The sequence below is a fragment of the Bison bison genome, unplaced genomic scaffold (assembly GCF_000754665.1).
Source record: "Bison bison bison isolate TAMUID 2011002044 unplaced genomic scaffold, Bison_UMD1.0 scf7180017864373, whole genome shotgun sequence".
Lineage (NCBI taxonomy): Eukaryota > Metazoa > Chordata > Mammalia > Artiodactyla > Bovidae > Bison > Bison bison.
Genome location: NW_011494945.1, coordinates 9,662,341 through 9,668,225, shown reverse-complemented (window position 1 = coordinate 9,668,225; position 5,885 = coordinate 9,662,341). Strand labels below are relative to the sequence as shown.

The window sequence follows — 5,885 nt, the reverse complement described above, 5'->3', positions numbered from 1 at the left end:
CAAATACTGTGAGACACCATTGTAGATGGGGAAACTGAGACTGCGAGACAGAGTGTTCAAGGTTTCACAGCTAGGAAGTTGCAGGTTTCCTGGATTCTGACTCCTGAGTCATCTTCCCAACCTGCATGCTGGTCCTCCCTCTGCTAAGAATGTCAATCGTATCTTTTAATCATCTTCATTGTTTTCCAGTATCGTTTTCCACAAAATCTTAGTAGACGGAGATACACAAGAAATATTTCCAAACTCTGATACTCCTTTTCAAATTTATATTTGAATTCCTCAACTACACAAAGTGTTATTCCAAAATATTATTTTACAATAAGTGAATCTCCACCAAACTTTTTTTTTTTAATTACAGCAGGTATATGTTTAGCTTCCCAGGTGGCACAGTGGTAAAAATCCACCTGCCAGTGCAGGAGATGCAACAGACTCGGGTTCAATCCCTGGGTCAAGCAGATCCCCTGGAGAAGGGAATGGCAACTCACTCCAGTATTCTTGCCTGGAAAAATTCCATGGACAGAGGAACCTGGGGGACTACAGTATATAGGGTCGCAAAGAGTCGGACACAACTAAGCAACTGAGCACACATGCGTGTATGTGTGTGTCAGGAATACAGTAAAATCCAGCTTTCAGGTGAGACAGCAGAAAGGCTGTCTTGCAAATTAGAGAATGAAAATTAAAAAAATAAGAACTAACAGTCATCAACAGATTAACATGTGCCAGACACCTTACTAAATGATTTACAAAAATGAAACCTTTCTAATAACTCTGTGGTGTAGATATGATTATCATACTTATTTTTAAAGGTGAGAGACTTGATGATCAGAAGCCATAACTTAATCAATATACAACTGAAAAAGATCTGGAATAGAATAATCTTGAAAACAGCTAGAGGACACACACAACCTGATTTCAAGATATACTATAAGTTATAGTAATCAAGATAGTGTGGTACTGGCCAAATATAAACATATAGATGAATGGAACAGGATTGAGTCCTTAAATAGATCTACATAGAGGATCAGTTCACTTTCAACAAAGTTACCAAGGCAACTGCACAGAAAAGCTTAGCCTTTTGAACAAATGGTGATAGAACATCCACATGCCAAAAAAAAAAAAAAAAGAACTCTAACCCACACCTAGCACCACAGACAAAAATTAAACTCGTGAGAGATCATAAACTTAAAAATCTAAAAACTATTAAACTCCTAGAAAAAAATAGGATACATCTTCTGTGACTTTGGGACCCACAATGATTTCTAACAAGAAACACAAAAAGAATGATTCATAAAAGGAAATCAATAAATTGGACTTCATCGATGTTTAAAAGACACTGTTTCCTCTTTGTCCAACATCTTAGCGAGGCTGCAGTGGTTGCAGCTGCTCTCCGGGCTTCGCTATGCCGCCCAAGGACGACAAGAAGAAGAAAGATGCCAGAAAGTCGGCCAAGAAAGACAAAGATCCAGTGAACAAATCTGGGGGCAAGGCCAAAAAGAAGAAGTGGTCCAAAGGCAGAGTTCGGGACAAACTCAATAAGCTAGTCTTGTTTGACAAAGCAACATATGACAAACTCTGTAAAGAAGTTCCCAACTATACGCTTATAACTTCGGCTGTCGTCTCTGAGAGACTGAAGATTCGTGGTTCCCTGGCCAGAGCAGCCCTTCAGGAACTCCTTAGTAAAGGACTTATTAAACTGGTTTCAAAGCACAGAGCTCAAGTGATTTACACCAGAAACACCAAGGGTGGAGATGCCCCAGCTGCTGGTGAAGATTCGTGAACCTGGGGCTCCTATACGAAGTACACATCCCCTTCACAAGGGTCTGTAGTTCTGATTTGATTTTTTTTTCTTTTTTTAAACAGGTCTGACCAGCTGTACATTTTGAAAAATAAAACTTTATTAAATCAAAGTAAAATAAAATAAAAGACACTGTTTGAAAAAGTAAAGCACAAGCCACAGACAGGATGAAAATACCTGCAATGCACTTCTGCTAACGAACCTGAATCTAGAATTTGTAAAGAATTCCCAGAACTCCCTCCTACCTCCCTGTACTTGGGATGGGGAACACGTGTATACCTGTGGCGGATTCATGTTGATGTATGGCAAAACCAGGAGAAGGCAATGGCACCCCACTTCAGTACTCTTGCCTGGAAAATCCCATGGAGGGAGGAGCCTGGTGGGCTCCAGTCCACGGTGTCGATAAGAGTCGGGCACAACTGAGTGACTTCACTTTCACTTTTCACTTTCATGCACTGGAGAAGGAAATGGCAACCCACTCCAGTATTCTTGCCTGGAGAATCCCGGGGACAGAGGAGCCTAGTGGGCTGCCATCTATGGGGTCACACAGAGTCGGACACAACTGAAGTGCCTTAGCAGCAGCAGCAGCATGGCAAAACCAATACAATATTGTAAAGTAATTAACCTCCAATTAAAATAAATTAAAAAAAAAAGATAATCAGACTCAGTAGGCAGAGCTTAAAGAAAACAAATATAGTTTCTAGTCTTATTGTGACATATAGGAAAGAAGCAGGGAAAAATAATAAACTAAATTAGTGTTTCAATAAGAGAAAATAATATGCCTCTGGAATCAATAATCCAGCTTATTTTATTCATACTTCTTTTTTGTATATTTTTTAAGTTATGATAGTCCTTAACTGCATGAGTCAAAACTTCCTATATGAATTGCAAAGTTTTTATAATGAAAAATGATGTTTTTAATCAATAAAAATGATGTTTTTTTCATTGAAAAAAAAAAAAAAAAGAATTCCCAGAACTCAATAATAAGAAAACAAACAACCAATGTTTCAAATGGGCACAACATTTGAACAGTTTATCAAAGAAAACATATGGATGGAGGATAAGCACAAAAAGTGTTCAAAATCCTTTATCATTAGGGAAATGAAAATTAAAACCACAATGAGATACCATTACACATCTATTAGAATAGCTAAACTTTGTAAAACTGAGAAAACCAAGTGCCGGTAAGGATGAAGACACAGAGCAACTAGAACTCCCTCATACATTGCTGATAGGAAGGCAAAGTGGTGCAGCCTCTTTGGAAAATCGTTTGCCAGTTTCTCGTAAAGCTAAACATATACTCACCATGCATTCCCACACTCCCACTCCTATGTACTTATTCCTTAAAAGTGAAAATGTATGTCCACATAAAAACAAAGCATTATAGCAGTTTTTTTTTTTTTTTCATGATCACTGAAAAACTGTAAACAATCCAAGGTCCTTTAACTTGTAAGGGCAGAAACAAATTGTGCTGCATCCATACAATAGAATACTCTTTAGCAATAAAAGAATAAATAACTGATATATACACTACCACAGTAATTTTTCACCCTTCATTTCCCTTAGAATTGAATTTTACAAAGCACCACTGCTACCATCATATTTGTCATCGTACTAGTAAGCAGTCGCAACTTGCATTTTTATAATCACATAAATTCTAATCTTATTTACAAATAGGCTAGTCACTTGAAATGTATTTGATAAATGTTCTAGTCTCCATGATGGGATGCAGTGAATATACTCTAATGGTCAGCAACAAACACCAAACCACTTGGCTGATGGCATGGCTTAAATATTGATCTTTGCCGGTTTCTGTTTCAAAAGGTGAATCTATCTTTTTTAATTTCAATATAGTTGATTGACGATATTGTGTTAGTTTTAGATACACAGTAAAGTCATTCAGTTTTACATATTTTTTTCAGGTTATTTTCCATTACAGGTTATTACAAGATTTTGAATATAATTTCCCTTGCTATAGAGTAAATCCTTGCTGTTAATCTATTTTATGCATAGTCATTTGTATCTGTTACCCATATTCCTAATCCCCCTTTTCCCCTTTGTTAATCATAAGTTTTATTTCTATGTTTGTGTGTCTCTATATTCAGCTTCTTGAGGTTCCCAACATCATGAGTTCCCCAAAACAGGGTGACCCAAAAAAGAATTATCCACAAAAGGAGCAATAATTTTACTTTTAGATTAAGAGACTGGAATATTCTGAACAGCATGGATTATAAATCATATATTACATAATGTCATATATTACACATTTCCCTTTTCTAAAATGATCATACAGTTGAACAAGGGAAAATTTCCCTGATAAATCAATTCATTCATACGAATACTACTAAAATAACATCCAACCCCAGTCTCTCAGTGTCTGATTCCCTATTTCATTTCCAATGGCCACCAACAGAGCAAGAGAGAGCTCCTTTCCTCCTCCCAAGACCCACTCCAAACTTATTCAAGTCTCAAAGAGTCAAGATCAAATACCTCCCTAGCTCAAAAAGAGGAAGTATCCACACCCCCATCCTAAACTAAGAACTTTCACTCTGAGGTTTCATCCTCAGCCTCAGTATTAAGCCCTCTTCAGAATGACTGACAGTGGACATAACCATTCCCCTTAAGATAAGCATCTCCCTCATCTACAGGGTGCATTCTGGCCTTGAAGTCTGGAAAAGATAGCCTCTTAACAAGTGACACTGATAGATTACCCAGAGTATAGATTACACAGTTTACTAGAGTCACCTTATTAAGTATCCACAAAGATAAATAATAACAGTTTGGACAATGGCAAGTTAGTAATATAGACAAATTATTGTGTGCTATCAGACTACAGTAGAAACGCAACACCAAAAAATGTTCAAACTACCTCACAATTGCGCTCATTTCACATGCTAGCAAAGTAATGCTGAAAACTCTCCAAGCTAGGTTTCAACAGTGCATTAACTGAGAACTTACAGATGTTCAAGCTGGATCTAGAAAAGGCAGAGGAACCAGAAATCAAATTGCCAACATCCGTTGGATCATGGAAAAGCAAAAGAATTCCAGAAAAACATCTACTTCTGCCTTATTGACTACGCTAAAGCCTTTGATTATGGATCACAACAAACTGTGGAAAATTCTAATAGAGATGGGAATACCAGACCACCACACCAGCCTTCTGAGAAACCTATATGCAGGTCAAGAAATAATAGTTGGAACTGGACAAGGAACAACAGACTGGTTCCAAATTGGGAAAGGAGTATGATAAGGCTGTATACTGTCACCCTGCTTATTTAACTTCTATGCAGAATACATCACATGAAATGCTGAGCTGGCCATCATCAAGATTGCCAGGAAAAATGTCAATAACTTCAGTATGCAGATGACACCACCCTTATGGCAGAAAGTGAAGAGAAACTAAAGAGTCTCTTGATGAAGGTGAAAGAAGAGAGTGAAAAAGCTGGCTTAAAACTCAGCATCCAAAAAACGAAGATCATGGTCCTATCACTTCATGGCAAATAGATGGGCAAACAATGGAAACAGTGACAGACTTTATTTTCTTGGGCTCCAAAATCACCACAGATGGTGACTGCAGCCGTGAAATGAAAAGATACTTGCTTCTTAGAAGAAAAGCTATGACCAACCTAGACAACATATTATAAAGCAGAGACATTATTTTGCCAACAAAGGTCCGTATAATCAAAGCTATGATTTTCCCAGTAGTCACGTATGAATGTGAGAGTTGGACCATAAGAAGGTTAAGCACTGAAGAATTGATGATTTTTAACTATGGTATTGGAGAAGACTCTTGAGAGTCCCTTGGACTGCAAGGAGATCCAACCAGGCAATCCTAAATGAAATCAATCCTGAATATTCATTGGGACTGATGATGAAGCTCCAGTACTTTGGCACCTGATACAAAGAGCCAACTCATTAGAAAAGACCTTGATGCTGGGAAAGATTGAAGGCAGGAGAAGGGGACAACAGAGGATGAGATGGTTGGATGGCATCACCAACTCAATGGACATGAGTTTGATCAAGCTCCAGGAGTTGGTGATGGACAGGGAAGTCTTATATGCTGCAGTCCCCGGGGTCCCAAAGAATCAAA

The 5,885-nt window shown here is 37.9% G+C and overlaps 1 pseudogene; it reads left to right on the top strand.

Annotated features, from left to right (window-relative positions):
- The first annotated feature begins 1,354 nt into the window (after nt 1–1,354).
- On the top strand, nt 1,355–1,777 carry LOC105000689 (annotated as a pseudogene).
- Nucleotides 1,778–5,885: the final 4,108 nt, after the last annotated feature.